A 19,084-nucleotide genomic window follows, 5' to 3' on the forward strand; every position below is an offset into this window, starting at 1 on the left:
CCCATATGGGTGCTCACCAGCACAAACCACACAGAGCCACGGGCTGTGACCACCACTATTTCCCAGAGCCATCGCCCACTGCAGACCGCCTGGCTGCTTCTTGCAGATGTCTCATTTCCCGAGCATTTTGTATTTATTCTCCTTTTCAGTAAATAACTGAAAGTGCCCACCAGCACGGTGCCATTTTGATCGCAAACTTGCCTGAGCAGAAGGTCAAAATTACAGCTTATGCATGCAGAGGAAGGGAGGACATGGGCAGACCTTAACAAATTCAGATTAACCTTCTTTCAGATGGCTTCTTCACAGTGTTTTGATGGACCAGTTCCTGAATTTCCTCTCTGGCCAACAAGACTCCCCAGCAACTTCAACTTTAGCTAAGACAAGACACCCAACTTTTACTGCAGGAGAAGCCAAGTAATCTCCAGATGAGACCTGACTCCTCAGGTCTCCAACTGTACCATCAAAGTCACAGAACTTATTTTACAGGCCTCATACAGTCCCGTTGCATTGGGAAAGACCATGCTGTGTTTTCAGAGTTCTCTTTGGAAAGAGATCTCCATTTCTCCCAGTTTTTCAGGCTCAGTGCTTGGAGAAGCCAAAAAGCAACCTTAGATCAATGATCAAACTTCCATAGTAGATGGCTTTTATTTTTACAAAATATTTGCTTCCAGCAGAGTGTATCTTAATTTACAAATGCAGAAATCTGTCATTAAGCTTTGACCCAGCTTCATGGCATTGTCAAATGCAATAACGTATCTTTTAATAGTTTTATATCAAGTAAGGATATAACATATCATTAGTTTAAATGTATTTGCAAGCAATTACCCCCACCAGGATATTTGTGAATACTCATGCAAAATTGATGAAATTCTGACATGCTTAAACATTGTTCATTTAGCTCTATTCCTTATGTATAGAAAAAATAGAATAAATAATTCCACTGCCACTTGCAAACTACTGTTCAGCATTTTCATTCTGCTCATGGTTTCTGTCCTGCCTTTAAACTATAGCCTTTGGTGATCATTTGGAAATACAGTTTCATATATGTTTAATTTTAAATAGATGTACTAGATTATTCATTCCTCTTATTATTGTTCAATGCAGTAATTTAAACACGGACTAGATTTACTGCATGTCAGCTGCCTTTCTTTTACGAAATGGGATAAATTATTAAATGAGTAGAGGTTGTTTGACAACGGGTTTTCCAGTACTTCACAAAAGAAAGACCTTTGACATTCAGCTGTCTTTTGAAAAGAATAAAGAGTAAATCAATTAAGTCTCTATGCTGCAGTTCAAAAACACACTGTTATGGCACATTCTTGCTTACCTCCAAGTTGACTTTGGAAGACTCATCCAGTGCAGCAGTACCACTAGGGAAATTATTGATTTAATTGTCAGGTTGCCCAGCAAGCAGCACCCTGGCCCAGCTCCCTTAAATACAGCCATTTCTACAAATCCTCCACTCCATCTTCAAGCTACAAAAAGCATCAACATCAACTTCCAGTAATATCTGACACCACGCTGGAAGATTTTTTTTTAAAGTACTTATTTATGGTTGCATCCAGCAGAGGCTCAGACTTTCCAAGGAGAAATATCTTAATTGCCATCTGTTGAGAACGTTTTGTGTTTCTGAGCTTCCATGTGAGAAGATTTTCAAGAAAGAGGAGAGGACATCAGGTGTAAGACATCGCAAGCTCAGATCCAACTTGGATACCAAGATCTTCCCTTCCAAAGAAAGTCACGAGTTGATGGGAAGCTGCACTGGCAGAGCCCGTAAACACGCCTTTTCTTTATCATTTGTGTGGCCTTCACTAATTGCAGTATTTAGCACAAAGTTTGCAAAGCACTCAAGGTGCTTTGGAAGGAAAGGTATAGGCTTAAGATATTAGGTCTGTGAAATGGCATAATTTAATCTAAAGCTGTAACCCAAACAGAACCTAATTAAAATATAGAGAATTTAAAAAAATAAAGTCAATGCAATCAAAACAAAATCTAACTACCATCTTGTTTTCCTTACCTGCCTTACACAGCAACGCGACAGCACCAACACTCAATCATCAGCCATCTAAACTCAGCAGTGCCAAGGGAAGGATGTGAGCATTCACCATGGAATCTGAAGTTTGCAACCCAGCCTTGGCATGGTGAGAATTTACATATTGCTGCTGATTTCTTTTGGCTCTGCAGAAATCAAAAATGAAGGTTTTTGCTCTGTCAGAATTCAGATTTCTTTGATATCAGGAAGTGTTCTAGATCACACTTCACAGTTTTTGCTCATGTTTTTCAATACCCAAGCAACACAAACATTGTGTAGTGTTCTGGCCAACCCAGGGCATAGAGGGAAATCTCTGAAATCACATCCAGAAGCACATGATTTAGCTTTGGAGTCTCCACCTGTGAAGGATGTTACTGCTGTCATTACATTGGAGCTTTGTTCACTTTCAGCATCCCCAGTCATGGGACTTATGTTGGTTCCCAGGGGAGCTTGCTTCTTCCTGGAAGCTTTTTATGCTGTTCACTCCCAGGTTGCTAGTCCTCAGCCTTCTCTGCAAGAGTTCTGCAAGCAGCACGATAGCTCACAGGAGGTCTGCGGGCCTGAGGACTCCTCCACATACCCATCTGTGAGGTGTCAGGGCTGTGGCTGCCACCATGTTAGACAAAGATGCATGCATCTTCAAGACAGATATTATTTAAAATTATATATACGTATATAAAGTTACCTCTTCTCATAAATCATTACCATGCTGCAGTCTTTTGCCTTGTAGCAGAAAAATGAAAGCAGCAAATGTAGGGTTTGCAGATGAGCATTTTAGGGATGAGAACGAGGAAAGCAGCTCACCAGGATTTTGCAAACTCTCCAGTACCACTTTAAAGTATTGCTTGCAGAGAAGAGGTTAAATGAGGTTTAAGTGCAATGTAATAAACCTTCACTGTTCATAAAGTCGCGTGATAAATGCGCGTGCTGTTGCTCCGGATAAGAACACCAGGGTCGGAAGGCGAAGAGGGGAGGCAACGGCCCTGGGGAGATGCTCCAGCCCACCCATGTAGTACTGGGTAACTCCTCATCCACTGCAGATGCACTGCTTGCTCAAAACAGGGGAATTCTGACATTTGCAGTTTGCACAATGTGACTGCCCCCTGCGTGCATCCCTCGCATGCTTAGTCCTGTTGGAAAAGGGGAGCAAAGGCAGTTTGGGCACTTGTTTGGGAACAGGGCTTGTGGGACCCTAAAAGTGAAGGACAATTGCAGGGGCTGGAGCCAATCCTGCCGTGGGCAGGAAGCATCTCAACACAGCAGAGGGTCCTAGATTGCAAATGCACCCTCTAACTGCACTTGCAGGGGAGCAGAATGGAGCATCAATTATTATTGCTATTTTAAAACGAAACTCTGATTGCTAGGGGCATCCCAATTTTATTGAGCTCATTTTGTTTTCCCAATGTTTATTTGAATAATATGTCCTCCTTTTGCAATAAAAGATGCCATATATCCCATTGCCACAAGTAGCAGTTTATATAAGCATAGCATTGTCCTGATGAGTTCAGAGACGAGCCCATTTGTTTATAGAATTTATCCCAAATTTGTAAGATTTGTGATTTAGAAAATGAACCGAAAATGAAACCATCTTTATTCCTTTAGACCAGATATCAGGAAGAAATTCTTTACTGTGAGGGTGTTGAGACACTGGAACAGGATACCCAGCGAGGCTGTGGATGCCCTCTCTCTGGAAGCATTCAAGGCCAGGCTGGATGGGGCTGTGAGCAACCTGTTCTCGAAGGAGGTGTCCCTGCCTATAGCAGGGGGTTGGAACTAGATGATCTTAAAAGTCCCTTCCAATCCAAACTGTTCTATGATTCTATGATTTTGTGTGGTGAGGAACTCTAGTTCTTGCAGATTTGATTCATGAGGTATGGAAGTGGTCAAAGGATAATAAACCTGTTTTTTTTTTTGTTGTTGTTGTTTTAAAAAGAAGTAAAAAGAGCAATAATAAAGCATAAACTTTCAGTGTCTCCTTCCTTTGAGCCCTCAGAAGCAGGGCAAATTTAGCCCTGATGTGGGCTAAAAAGCAACGCCAAGCTGCTTGAAACCCCACCTTACCAACTTTTGAAGAGCATTAGTCTGCTTCTGAGAGTGCTGCATGTGATGCTGGTGCAGGGAGGGCCTTGGGAAGAGCAGGACCCGGACTTTGCTCTTTGCCCAGGGTGGGCAAAGGTAGGTATCCTGCTGATGTATGGGACAAGAGGGGACAACCAGTTAAAGGTCCTCTCTCTCATCCTCTGCAGCACAGGGATACAAAGGAGACTTTGTGGAGACTTAAAAATACACTGAAATCTGATGAAGAGTGGAGTAAATGGGGGAAGGATTTCACTCCTTGGTGATGAGTGAAGCGCAGATGCTCCAGCTGGTGAGAAGGAAAAGGAGTTTCCCCTGTGAGACATCTAACAATAAGGACTTTACATCAGCAGCACATCAAGAAACAACATTACCCTAAGTGCCTTAAAATAATGAAGGAAACAAAAAAAGTCCTTTTAAGAGGTTTCTTCACAAGCTGTATCCTTCAAAACCAAATGTATACAGAGGCCATGCAAATTGCTGTGGCATCCACTGAGTATGAAGAACCATGGTGGGAAAGACCAGGGGTTTTTCATGAGGGGATTATTTTCCCTTCCCTGTGCTGCAGGATGCCCATGGCAGGCAAGTCATAAACCATGTGCTCCGTGTGAGTGCTGGCAAATGTTCAGCTGCAAGTGGGGCATTGCACAGGCAAGGTGCTTGTTAGTGTAAGAGCCCCTCCATAGATTGTTTGGTTGTTTGTTTTTTTTTTTTAAACAATAATTTCCTTCAAATTGGATTGTCGTCATGATCAGAGAGCCATTTACTGGAAGCAATTGCTAATTACACATGTCCCCTGTAGGGAGGATGTACAGCAAAATGAGCATTTTGGAGGGAATTTCTTGTGTTCCCTACAATTTCACCCATGGACATTTTCCAGCAGGGCAAACTCTGAAGTTCCTCTCCATTTGACTTCAGCAAGAGCATTGGCTCAGCACAGCCCTGTGAGAATCCGCTGTGTATGTTTTGGTCAATTACAAAACAAAACATGAAAACAGACACTCTTTGAATCACTCTGAGAATCCCATAGGACACCTCGTTCCTCCTGCCGACAATTGAAGTATTTCCTCTCAGCCTGTTCCCACCTCAGCATTCACCAGTCAACCTGGCAAGGCTTCCCTTCATCTCTCAGGAGTCCTTTGCATCACTGTAAGTTTTGCTTTGCTCAGTTTCATCCTTCCACTTCAAATACCCCAAGGTAAATCCTCTTATACATGCGTATAGGGCATGTATTTGTGATGTGCTGCTGTAGCCATGCTGTCCCTCACCCTTGGCAGACTCAGGGCCGGGTAAGACAAGGCACTGCTTTCGGCTGAGCTCTGCACCTCTGCCCTGGCACAACTCAGCCCAGCTCCAGATGGGAAGGTGCCCAGAGCACCACGTGTTCTCTAACGCCTACAGGACTGCAGCACCAGCATGTCCACATTTCAGGATAGAAAGGACATTAGAAAGAGTGTTGTCCACCAGCATTCACAGTTCTACATTTCAGGTATGTTGCTTCATCTGCAGGCACGTGAAAATAATTGCTAGAGAAATATCCTCTCACTTCTTTCACTAAGTTCACAGGAAATCCACAGAATGAAATGTTTAGAAGGCACAAACCTAAAGACAACGAGTGTCTCCTCCTCCAGATGGGACAAAGCAAAACACATCATCCTGATGACTACAGCACTGTGCTCCAGGACTTGCAGGAGAGGAGGAACTTGGTGCAGGGAACAATCCCATCTGGACAGAACTTGATTCAGAGAAAAATTGAACCAGAGTGATGCAGTGAGAATAAATTCTGAAGTTGAATTTCATTGGAACAGCGAGTCAATTATTCACTGCAAAAGAAAAAGTTGTTCTGAACTGTTACTTTACATTATATTCCTAATTATAAGAAGAAGGAAACACATAATTGGAATGAAACCTTTTGATTTATTGAACCAGAACACTTTGACTAATTCAAAATAGCATGTCCTAGAAATGTGTTTTTCACAGGCAATTTCAACTTGGTGCTTTTATTTCAATTCAGAACAAATCTCTGCGATTTGAAGTCACAGATTTCCCAGTTAAATAGAAAGATGATTTATGAGAAAAGCAAGAAGCTCACACAACACTGATGGTGATCGTAGACGAACTCCCTCCTCTGGTAACTTCTGAGTAGCTTTAGGACCTCTGAATAGACAAAGCACAGAACGCAGGAAGAAGCAGGATATTAGTGAATATGCAGAAGTCAGAGAGGAAATACGGTGCTCTTCCTCAGTAGAGATATATCATCAGCTGTGCGTATAGGGATGCATAGCAACACCTGAGGAAATTGGGTGAGACTCTAACTTCATTTAATTTGGCTGTCAAAGCACACCTCATTGATCAAGGCATCCCTCATTGATCCCACCACTAGACTGAGGCACAGCTCTGCTACAGAGATCTCAAAGCAGAAGTCCTGCAGCCAAACTTGGATGGTCACCACCAGCCATGCCATAGAGCTCTGCTGTGGGACACAGAGGGTGACACTGACCTCTGAAGAGCAAACACTAATCAGAACCCTCCCTAGCCTGTCTCCAGAGCCTTGCTGAGCCAACCATGCAAATGCATGGGCCCCATGGGTGAACCCAAGCTACAGGAGGTAAACCCATGGGCAGCTTCCACCTTGCAGGCCAGAATTCAAGCCTTGGTTCTGCTGCAGAAACAGACGAGTTATTCCAGGGCTTTCTGGGCTCCTCCCTACGCTTCCAAACTCCATTCCCACTGCACAGCACAGAGCTGGGGAGGTGATGCATTTCCATCCCTCTCATTGTTTGTACTGAAAGGGAAAACATGACCAGGCTATCGAGTGGTTAACTACACAACTGCTACCTAATGATCCTAATTTGCATGATTTTAATAATTATGAGTAAAACCAAACTGTTAAGTTGCACTTTCTGCTTCAGCAAAACTGAGCTATAATTGTGTAGAGAATAATTTTATGGGTGAAGTGTGCCCTATATTATAAGAGATTAGAATAAAGTGCTCTAATATTCAATGTCTTAGCAGGTGCAGGCACTTACCTGGGCAATTAAAATCTTTTTAATATACAAATCACAGCCATTGAGACTGTTGGCATGACAAACTGGATCTTTCCGAACATATTGTGTTTGTCTAAAATAGATTTTTGTTTGCTAGCAATAATTTCTCTAACTTCTGTTTGAAAGAGGAAATGAGTGATGCGGACTAATATGCAGAAGATTCTTCAAATGCCTGTATTATATCACTGCTGTAAAAGTATCTACGTGTTCCTTTCTATGTGTAATACATGCCCTTTGATTAATATATCCTTTTATAAACGTACCACATAGAACAATTGACCTATTTTATTCTTATATTTGCTGGGGAGTACTGGGCTGGGGTGAATAGAATTTGGCCTTGAATTAACAAGGAGATCATGAAAAGCATATGAAATTTTCTTTAATTGATTGATTCATTAAGTTCATTAAATGCCCTCCTTTGTGCTCAGAGTATTCTGTAAGTGTGGGAAGGTAAAATAGGTGCTATGTCTCCTGTGAAATTCATAGGAAAATATTTTGCAGTTATCTCTGAGCAAGAAGAAAAAAGAAAACAGGACTCTGCCAACACCCAGACCTGCACATAGAGGTATGCAATATTACAGTTTGACATCTTTCCTTCCATTTGAAATGCCATGATTTTGAACCTCAACACCTGAAATTTTAAAAAGAGTGAAAGCAGAGACACATGGAGTACCACCTATGCCCCCAGGTCTCCCTCACACCCAGAAAATCACTTCCCAGAGCTCGATGCTCCAAACATAGACCTCTCTTCAGGCAGAGCAAGCACTGTTGGCAGCCTCCCCATACCTGGGCATCACCCCCAGACAGCAGCTGCCTCCAGGGAAAGGCATAGTGGGATGTGCTGCATCGTTTGAGTCTGCATCTGCAGCCATGGGGATGTACCAGCCCCATTCTGGCTGCACCAGGGAGTATTTTGCCTTCCCAGGGGAGCTGGTGGTTTCTACACAGCTCCGTGTAGAAATGGGCTGCAAATTCTCTGTGCTCAGGGCATCATCTGGCCATCCCAAGGACTCTGTGAGTCCAGGCTTCTCACATCACTGTCCCTGGAGCTGTTCAAGAACCATGAAGATGTGGCACCAAAGGATATGATTTAGTGGGCATGGTGGGAACAAGCTGATGGTTAGTATTGATGATCTTAGTATTTTTCCAACCTTAATGATTCTATTCCTCTGCTTTAAGCTTGCTCTTGATTAGTCACAAACATGGGAAAGTTACCAAGTTACCTTAAGTAAAGTTACCAAGTGCCTTAAGTAAAAGCAAAGTGCCTTAAGTAAAAGCAAAATAATAATAACATGACTTCCAGCCTCTCTGCTTCTGCTGTAGAAGCAATTTAAAACTGAGCTTTGATTCATACTTAAGCTCCTCCTTAGGTCCTTCAACATCCAGACACACTGACATGCCTAGGACCAATACTTTTCTTCACCATTTCCAAGTTTGCTGGAAATCACTGCTCTGCAGCTGCTTTATATATATTTTTGCATCCTCATTTCTCAGCCAGAAGACTTTCACTATAAACTCACTAGTTAATTATTCGGATATTTGTGCTCAAGTCAGCAGACAATTAAGTCTATGCCTAGTATTGCACATGTGGTATGGCTGCTGGGGACCATGTAAAGATAAGCATGTTCCTATGCACTGTGCTGAATTACCTGCAGAAGCTGTCCTTAAACAAGCTGCTTTTATGCAAGTGCAGAATTGCCTTTGGATAGGAAAGCAGAGAACAGGCAAGTATTTACCAGGTTGCTTAAACACCCCGTGAAAGGAATATATTATTTTTAACAAAAATACTCAGTATTTGGCTGAGATACCTGGAATAACAATGGAATGGAACAATAAACAAGAAGTATTTTTGTAACTTAGTTTGCTGAAACTGTTTGAATCTCAGTTTCACCTCCAGCACTGGCACATCACTGCCTCCTTCCATGGCATGAGCACAGAGTGCTAAGTGCTGCAAGGCACAGGGCTAGCATAGCTTCTCCAGCATGCTGCCCTACAGGAAAGACATTTGCAGAAGGAACCAGCAGCCAAACATAGCAGCACAAAGGCACGCCATACTACCAAGTGCTGAATCACAGAATTACAGGGGTTGGAAGGGACCTCAAGAGATCCTCGAGTCCATCTTCCTGTTAAAGCATATACTCTACAGTAGACTGCACAGATAGGCATCCAGATAGATCTTAAATATCTCCATAGAAGGAGACACTAAAACGTCTCTGGGCAACCTTTTCCACTGCTCTGTCACCCTTACAGTAAAGAAGCGCTTCCAAACTTTTGTATGGAACTTCCTACTGTAATGCAATAGAAAGCACAATGAAAACAGAGCAGTAAATGCAGCAAGTGAGGATTTGCTCAAATGCAACAGCTGTGGGCACAGAAATAAAGGAAAAAAGCTGCTTACCTTCAGAAGGCCTCAGGTGTGCAGGGATCTCCAGATGAGGTACCCTTGCCTCTACTGCCAGCCCTTACATGAGGTCTGGGAAGGGGTGCATACTGGCTCCATCCCTTCCAGTCAGTTTGGGACATTGCATGCACCTGAGCTTCCCTGAGTTGGCCCTGCCTTTCCACCAGGTGTTCAATCATTGTTTCAAGCTGTGACTTAGCATTTCTGTTACACCTATATTCAAGTTTTAGGCAACTGTTCCTTCTCCTCTCACTATGCACCCCTGAGAAGAACCTGCCCTAATCCATTTGCCTCCCGCCTCTCTTTGGATATTGATATACATCAATCAGTTCCCTCCTCAGTCTTCTTTCCTCCAGGCTGAACAGACCCAGGCTACTCAGCCATTCCTGAATGACACAAAGCAAGAGTGGAAGCAAACCGGAAGAATATCACATTTCCAACCGCAACGTAGGCATTTCTGCGCGATACTCAGAAGCGTTCTGAGCTCTGTTCCCCAGCACCATTACCTGACACACACCTTCCCCACGCGGCCCCGCTGTCGGGCAGGGTAGCAGAAACGTTCTTCTGGACTAGGAGGCAATGCTCTCATGGACTAGGAGCTGCTCTGGAGGAGACTCGTGGAGCAGGGCGCCTGTAGAGCCCTGTGGCCAGGCAGCACAGGGTGGGTCCTGCTGCCCTGCCGGGGGGCTCCGGCAGCAGCTTGAGGCAACCCCCACCTCCACCACCCGCCGGCTGCCTGACCTCGCGGCGCTGGTGATGCATTGTCCCGTCACCCTTGCCGTTTACAGCAAAAAAGCTATTTAGCCGGTGCCTGCAACCCTTCAGCTCACAGTGCCTTGACAGCAGAGGTTATAGGAAAAAAAAAAAAAAAAGAGAGGGAGAGAAAGAAAGAACAATGTGCAATCGGCACTGCATTAGAGATGGAAAAAGTACTTAAAGCCTGCAACATTCATCAAGGCTGAATACATAAATGCCACATTTTGAATAAGCCAAGCAAAAGACAATGACAAAGGAAAGGCGCGTTGCTTCAGGAATCTCTATCATTTTCATTTGCTGCTGTCAGGAACCTGTTTTTTGCCTCTCACTCTATCAGCCATTATAGCATTAATGAAGTAACCTCACATAGTTATTGACTGGCTTGTCAGAGTCCCTGCCTGATCCCTTAATAGAAACCATTGGTCTTCAGTTAAAAATGGGGTGAGCTGGGAGGTGCTGTGGGCATGTGCTGAATTTCAAGTGCACTCCTGAGGTTATCAAAAGCCATGAAATGCAAATTATTATATTTTTTAAACACACAGATTTCATGCAACTGAGCATATAAAATTGACTAATACTGTACTTTATGCATTCCTAATAATGTTTCCAAATATGCTCTGCATATGATCTTTCCCCAGAAAGTTGTGGGTGGTATTTGAATAAGCAGAATGGGCCTAGTTTTATTTCATGAATAAAGTAGTTTCCTGAATGTTGCAAGTCTCCGTTCCTTCTAATAGAAAGTAATGTTTATGCACTGTCTGTTCAAACAACACGGGTAATCCTTTGTCTGAATTTCTGTCTCAGATCAAAATCATTTTTCCTTCATCTTTTTTTTTTTCCTCCTTTCATAAAATATCCTAAGCTCCGGAACTAGTACATTCTCAGTTACTACAAACTGAGGGCTGGCAGAGGGTCCAGAAATATCTTCTCACAAAAGTAACAAACCCAGTGTGTAATCTGAAGTGTTGAGCTGCTGTTCCAGCACCCCTAAGCCACAGCATGCAGGATGCAGGAAGAAGCTGGCTGCAGGGTGCCCACGCGTGTACAATGCAGAGACGCTTTTGCACATCTGCTGGCTGAGGGTGAGGCAGGTGAGGGGTTTTCCAGCATTGTGTTTGGTACAGGGAGAAGCTGTGGGTGGCTCTGAAGAGGAGAGATCCTTCTCTGATGGTTTCTGCTATGGCTCTTAGCATCCCATTCCTGAGCAGCACTGAGCATCTCCACGTGCGTTGTTCCCAAATCCCGTGTCGCTGCTTGGCTAGCTCAGGCAGCTTGCTGAAGTCAACCCTTACCTACAGGTGAGGCTTTAAAGCTTTTCATCCACACAGATGGCCCTAGTGATCATACTGCTCCCTTATCTTCCTATTCAGTAAGGTCTCAGAAGTTCAGCGTTGCGGCTGATTCGGAACACAGCAATGAGACGTCTCACGTCTCATCCAGTGTAGACAACAGTGGGAGAAAGAGCTGCTCAGCCAAAACTTATGTGAGATTGCTTAGACCTCCTGGGTACAGAAAACTGGGTTGGTGCTCTCTGAAGAACAGGCTCCCTTAATAATTGCAGTCTTTTCTTTTTTCTGATTGGGATAAAAATTCTCCAGGAAAACTCTCATGGCACTTCCACATCCCTGGTCTGAAATTAAGTGCATTTTTCCTAATGAATACTCTATTTGTTGATTTAGTCACACTTTTTATGAGTCTGAAACACCATGAGATTCCCAGTTTTTTTCCTGTTCTCATCAGTTGGACTCAGGCTGTTTCCCTCCCCAAAATTGTACTCTGCCTAATAACAGTTGAAGCACCTTCACTTTAACTAGTTTCCAAACATGTTCTTGACCCCATGCTGCAGGACAGAAGTGGCCACACACCGTGCACTGACCAAGTCACACGAGCAGCAGTGAAGTGGCACATCCCAGCCATGCTCTCACCTCACCATTGCCATCACCTGTATGTGCTCATGTTCTCCCTGGGCACTGCTTTCGAAGGTGCAGCAACAGCACATTCCCAAGAACCAATGCTGGGCCGTGGGGCTCCTGCAAAGCATTTTGGTTCAGCACGGTGGGCAGGATGCACAACAGAGACAGCATGGCTGCAGTCTACTGGGGTCTGTAGCAGGTGAATCTTCCTCCTCAGGAACATCAGGTGCTGCTGTGATCATTTCTCTTGCGGGTGTTTATCCTGGGTTCTCCCAGAGCTCAGCAATCTGGATGCTCCTTGACAAAAACCAAATCCAGACTGTCATCGTCACGCAGTGCAAACTCATCCTGGCTGAAAATAAACAGGTTTGTTCCCTATACATAGGGAAAAAAGCTAGCAACATAACACCACTTTTCAGAAGATTCAGGGGTCACGGCCAACTGATTGTGACCACCAGCCCTGTACTTCCCACCAAAGCTGAGAAAAAAATCAGTGCTCATACTGTGGCCCAGTGCAAAGCCCCAACTGGCAGGAAGCAGTTCTTGTGGCTGCTCAGATCCACGCTCCAGTGACTTCATGTCACGACGTGGCAGGAACGCAGTCAGGTACAGGGTGTGCAGCACAGACCCCAGAGAACTCCCCATGGAGCAGCGAGCAGCCTGCGAAGGGCACTGCTGCCTGGAGCCTGCCCACCGAGAGGTTCTAATTGTACATAATGATTACCTACAGGAATTGAACAATCACAAGCGAGTTTTGGTTTTCCTGCTGATTAGTATTGCTGTCACAGAATTGTTAATAATTCTTAGTCTCCTGTCTGAGGAGCAGCAGAGGTGTTGAGACCCCCAAGAAGATGCAGCTCCTAACACATGGCTCTTGCGCTGTGCTTCCCAGCTTTGCCTTTATTGCAAACGCACCTCTGCTAATGCCTGTCCAGGTCAAAGCCCAGAAATCCCTCCCAACTGATTGAAAGAAGCTGTGCTTTCTTTGAACACCCCAGTCCTAGACCAAAGGCAATCATTTGGGGACATGCTCTGCTCTCCCAGGAGCAGCATGCCTGGTGTTTGTGCTGCAGCTGCCGCTGCAGGCAGTGTGCGGTGAGCACTGCTGCATTGAATGGAGAACTGAGATCATCCTTAAAGGTTGCTAAATATCAGATTTGTGATTGCTGTATGCAAACAGGCCTGCTATTTTGTGTGTTTTGTTGAGTGCAGTATATTTGGCATGCAAAAGAAGTGTCTTTGGGGATTTCTGTTAAATAAGCAGTCTGGACGCATTGTGAGCAGCAAAGCAATTAGCATTCACCCAGCCCAGCAGGGCAGCAATTTAAACTTTTACAGGGAGTCAGAGTTCAGGATGCTGCCCTGCCATCAACTTTCCACATACAGAAGGGAAACAGACTGGAATATCCAAATGTTTCAAGCTACACTGGGTTAAGTGAAACTCCAACAGACACATTACTGTGAGGATACTGCTTAATCCGCCTCAGGATTTACTGCTGTTCTATGCTAGGTGTGGAGGTCTTGGGTCAGAAAGGGCTGCGCTCAGTGCAACTATTTCATACTACATTAAAAAGTTTCTGACCATACCTGTAATCCTCAGAATCGTTATGCAGAAGCACATACAAACACTGCACACAGATGGAGCTGCGTTGCATCCTGCTCACAGCAATCCCGTGGCGGCACAGGGAGGAGGGAGGCAAAGTGCTCTGCTGCAGGAAACAGCAAGTTTGTGTTGAACAAAGCAAACAAATAGAGAAGTCAAAAGGGAAAAAAAAAAAAAAAAAAAAAAAAAAGTCCAACTGTATTGGATTAAGTGCATGGTTTTTTTCACCCATTAGGCAGTCCTCTTTACAAATATATGATGTGAGCACTGATTAGCACTCAGAGAGTGGAGTATGTTGGGGTGGATGTCTGGGCTCCTTGTACTGCTTCTGCTAATCCCCCACTCCCCAGGCACAGCCCCTCCTGGGACTGTCAGGAGGGACAGGGCTGCTGCCACTGTGGAAAGAAATGCTTTGCCCCACGTCGTGTAATCCTTTGGGGTTTTCAGCAAGGAACCAGCAACACATGTTTATTTCCTTGCTCCCCCACCCCAGGCTGTCACTAACAGAAGAAGGCACAGCTAACTAGGAAGAAGAGATAAGAAGGAAACGTGTAGCAGCGCATCAGTGAGTAACGATTCACACCCAGTAACAGCAAAACAACCTGACAAGGAAGGAACTCTGGGTACCGCAGAGCTAAATATACTTTATTAACAAAAAGGAAAGGGAGGTATCAAAACATCATCTTGTTGCCTGGGTAAGTACTGTCATTGTTCTGCTGGCTTTTCTGAGTCAAAAGTGCTGGAAGATTGATCGAGTTTTGGTGGGCTCTTCTTGCTTCAGATAAATACATTCCAAAACAAAAGGCAAAAGCAGCCTAGGAAGCACAAGGAAGCAGCATACCAAATTGCAGGTTCCTTGCAGCTTGTGCATTACCCACCTTTATGGGGGCATCACATTATAAGACAACACAAGTGTGTTTCTTGCAATATGAGTGTGGTCTGTGAAGTGCTTGCAGTGCAGTATGTACCAAGAAAGCAAGTGCTGAATGCACAGCTCAGCCCCTTTCCCTCTGCTTTCATGGCTCTCCCCACATCCCATCTCCATCACGCACGGAGATGAACTCTTAGTCCTAAGTTTTCTTTTTCTGCCACAAGTATATTTTCTAATAGAAAAAAAAAAGAGGCAACTTGTTTTAATGTCGGTGGCTTTAGTTAAGCACAGTTTGTTAGAACAGTTCCCATGTCTGTGTGTTATTTATTAAAGAAAGGTGGGTTATTTTCCAAGGTGGGAGTGGACACCTACAGCTGCAGCTTCATGGAGTAAATCACATTGCCTTGCTTTAGGACATGGGCAGGTTACCAACAGGGTCAGGAAAAGTATTTCTTTTACTGATAGAGTATTGCATGATGATATCTGGGACAGTTTAAGCCTTCCTGGCAGCAGTGGTTGTTTCTGGTCACCATTTAAGGATGAGATTGCTTTGTTCTAGGAATTCTCATCTGGCACCTCAGGTGTGGGAGCACTGCAACATCACAGCCAGGCACAGGAGCGGAGCAGGGACACAATTGTCCTTCCTGCCTTCAGCACAGGGGAGCTGCCCAGCACAGAAGGGCAAGTCCTACTGCTAGGGACCCCAGAAATAAGGCATGTGTGAGCACCTCGCATTTGGGGGGAGCTCCCTACACACTGCAGGCACCTCCATTTCCAAGAGCACCAACTGCAGACCTGTCTCAGGGCGGCACTCTCAGGCAGGGGACCATTAAACACCAGCTCCAGAGCAGGAGTCTGTACAGCCAGTGAGGGGCCCATAAAGCCATTCTAAGTCGTATTTTTGCTTTTTTTAATTAAAAAAGCTTTAACTTTCCCCTCACCACTTCTGGACTGATCCAGAGAGGTAGTTATGCATAAGAGTAACCATTTTATATTGAATTTCTCATGCAACACAACTCACCAATTACAAGGCAGGGATGCAATTCTATGATTTATAATACATTATACAGTTAAGTAATATAACATTATAGATACAATTTGTACCCATCTCTCCATGGATTAGAGAGGTGGCACACGAAGAGTGGATCATTAAACAGCAGTGCAAGGCCAGGGGCCAAGCACTTCTGTTTAACAAGCTGCTCCAAGTACCACCTCTCTAATCCATGGAGAGACAGAATAAATTGTTCCTGTATCTTGTTATAAATCATGTTCTTTTGGGTTTTCTCTCTTTTTTTTTTAATTAAAAAATAATAATAATAATGATTCCTGCTTAGGGTCATCTATTCTGGGGGCTTAAGCTTAAGCTGAAGGGGCTTTTGTTCTGGAAAGACCTGAAACCTGACCCTGTAATTTACTATCTATCCAAATCTGGGGGCAAGGGACCATGAGCAGCAAGAGCAGGCTGGCAGCTTGCAGCTTTGGGAAGAAGGTGTTGCACAGTGTCCTGAGAGCAACCAGTGGCCCATTGGTACCCAGCTTGCATGGCAAACCCCACTGCAAGCAGAGTCACACTGTGGCACTGCCTTCATGGGTGGTGATGTCATGCAGGTACAAGAGATGCTCCTCGAGGCTGAATCATCTTTCTGCAGTTCCACATGAATGATACAACGCAGCCATGGACAAGAAAGGTGAGGCTGGTGCAACAGTACGCGTGTACTTCAGTGCAAGGTGCGCTCTGCAAGGCAGCTGAAGGTGAGTAACTTCAGTGCTCATACGAGGGCACCATGCCAACTGCATTGCAACCCCCTCATCTATGACAACAACACCTGGTAACGGTACACAGGCACTCCCCTGAGGAGAGGAGCACCAAGAAGGAGGAGTGAAACGCCAAGAAAGGGGCTGCAGATAGGACCGTTAGGCTGCCTTATAGCCCCTAACTCCTCACGTGACAAGTCATTGATTTATATCGACGCTTTCATTGTAATGTCACAATGTAACCCAAATTCATCTTTCATCCACTTCAAAAGTAAACAATGGCCTTGGAATAGAAAAAGAATAAAGCTTAAAAAAAAAAAGTAATAGAACCCATCTTTTTTTTTTTTTTTTTTTTTTTTTCTGAAAGCCTAATGAAGAACCAAGATCATTTGGTAGCTACGTAGAGCACTGCAAACTATTGATTGAGAACGTGTATCTGACCAATTTTATTGCTGCTTCTACTTGCAAATTAATCACAAACCTACTGCAATTCATCTGATTCCTTTCAATTTATGAATCTATATTAAATTTGTATTCCACAGAAACTACTGCCATCCTGAAAAGATTTTCTGAGTGATATTTACAGCATTTGCTGATGTGACACAGTGCTCTGGCTGAGCAAGCAGATCTTGAGTAAGTAGAGGCTGAGGGAGACTTGGATCAGGCCTTCAACACCTTATGTTTGCAGAGAGTGACAAAAGAAAAAGTTAGTGGGACTTGGCATTGATGTTCCACTATGCTATGCATTTCTATTATTAAAGAGCAACAATCAGTTATAAAATTACTGTGGATCCATTCACACTCGTGTAGAACGTATGTTCCCATGATCTACAATGCAAAAGATGGGGCCAAGTAATTTGGGTTTTTTAGTCTGATTGCCTCCAAACCTCAGCTCAGGTCAGAGATTTTGTGTGGTTTTCCACACCAAAACGTGTACAGTCATGTGGGACAGAGAAGTATTTCATACATCAGCAAAATGCAAATTGAAGTTTTCTAATTTCTTGTTTTCAGACACCTGCTGTTCTTCACCACTACTGTTTTCGTAGATGTGATTCTGCTCATGGTGCAGGCGAGGAGTTCCACTGGACTTTAGGCTCAGACACTTCCCAAGTCCTCCCCAAATGCCAGGCAGATGGGGATACTGAAATACAGATTTCTGTGCCACAGTGAAAGAGAAAGAGGCCCTGGAGCCTTAAAGACAATAAAATAAAATTATGAAAATACATTTCTTCATTTCAATTCCACAGGAATTAAATGATCTACAGAAATTCCCTATGCAGTTTTCCTGCAGCAAATCTCCTAATGAAGCTGAGGAGCCAACCTCCCCCCAGCACCACCACAGCCTGCCAGTCTGGGGTGGTGCAGGGCTGTGATGAGCTTAGCGTGTAAGTCAGGCTTCAGAGCGTAGACCAAGCCACTGACATCCAGCTGCTGACCATAACTTAGCCACCAGTCAAGTGCTTTTCTTAGTGATGGACCACTACCTTATACAGCCTTCATTTTGAGGCATTTTTCAGGGGCATGTTAAGGTAGGTTATGATTTCAACACTGGTTACTTGGGTTTCTGTTTGATGTAGTTATCTTTTAGCAGTCTCAGATGGAATAAGCAGTAAGGAAAATACCCAAAATAGTCACTTAATCCATACTTTTTTTTGCATAATTAAGATGCCTAGATGTTGCATTATGTTGTCTTGGACAACCAGGAAGCGTGAGACAGAAATGCTTTGGCTGTCGTAAGGGGTGAAAAGAGAAGAATAGCCACTACAAGAACAAGGAAACAAAACAAACAGAAAACCAATTGAGACACCAGCTGATAGGGAGTTGTAATCCTTCTAAAATATAATCTTACCTGTTGTCCATCTCGCCTGTTCAAGTGACATGGTTCCTCCAGATACACCTCATTGGGCTAGTCTCAAGCAAGAGGCAGTCATCCTAGGATATTGTCACATCCATCTGATACAGAGGGAAGAGATATGAGAGCGCCTGGGACATCTTGGCAAGGAGAAGCAACAAAGAGCAGCAGCCTCTGAGAGAAGAGCTGCATCTATTGAAACTCCCCCTCTCATCCTCCCATCCTCCGGGCCCAGCTGGACTCAGCATCCCAACTGCTCTCCCATTCGGCTGGGGGACGCGGGAAGCACTACGGCTGGCAGCGCACCTGGCAGGCTCAGAGGGATCTGAGAATACCCTCAGGTTCACAGGCAATCAGAGTTTGCCAAATCATTTCAGCACATCTCTAATTGTCAGTGATCTCTATTAGCTCAGTAGTATGGCTTTGACATAAGGATGAACAGAAGGCTTGTTACTGGCTAGTGATAGGAGTGGAGCTTCTGGTCCAAGGAAGAAAAGCATCTTCCATGGCAGAAGGATAATCTTTTTTTCCTCTCCACATAGGCTACTCTGTATGGAAGGCAAAGTGACAAAAGACAAAGGGATCACTACACAGTGGACATCCTTCAGCTTCATCTTTTCCTTATGTCACATAGAACAAAGAAAAAGAATGAAAACAGCTTTATTGTATTGCTTCACATCTTTAAGAAAGATCCATTTTATGATCGTCTCATGGGGAGGGTGGGAAGAAAATAGCACCATGCACAGCTACATGCTGCATAACTGCATTTGAACCAGCA

The 19,084-nt window shown here is 44.2% G+C and overlaps 1 long non-coding RNA gene across 1 annotated transcript; it reads right to left on the minus strand.

The window, feature by feature from the left end:
• Window positions 1-4,521: 4,521 nt before the first annotated feature.
• LOC128082495 (uncharacterized) lies at window positions 4,522-13,971 on the minus strand. Its single transcript, XR_008207697.1, has 2 exons — window positions 9,554-13,971; window positions 4,522-5,931 (listed from the first exon to the last, which is right to left on the minus strand). It is a non-coding gene; the product is annotated as an uncharacterized LOC128082495 (long non-coding RNA).
• Between the last annotated feature and the right edge of the window lie 5,113 nt (window positions 13,972-19,084).

The sequence above is a fragment of the Tympanuchus pallidicinctus genome, unplaced genomic scaffold, assembly GCF_026119805.1.
Source record: "Tympanuchus pallidicinctus isolate F22 unplaced genomic scaffold, pur_lepc_1.0 scaffold1, whole genome shotgun sequence".
NCBI classification, from domain to species: Eukaryota; Metazoa; Chordata; class Aves; order Galliformes; family Phasianidae; genus Tympanuchus; species Tympanuchus pallidicinctus.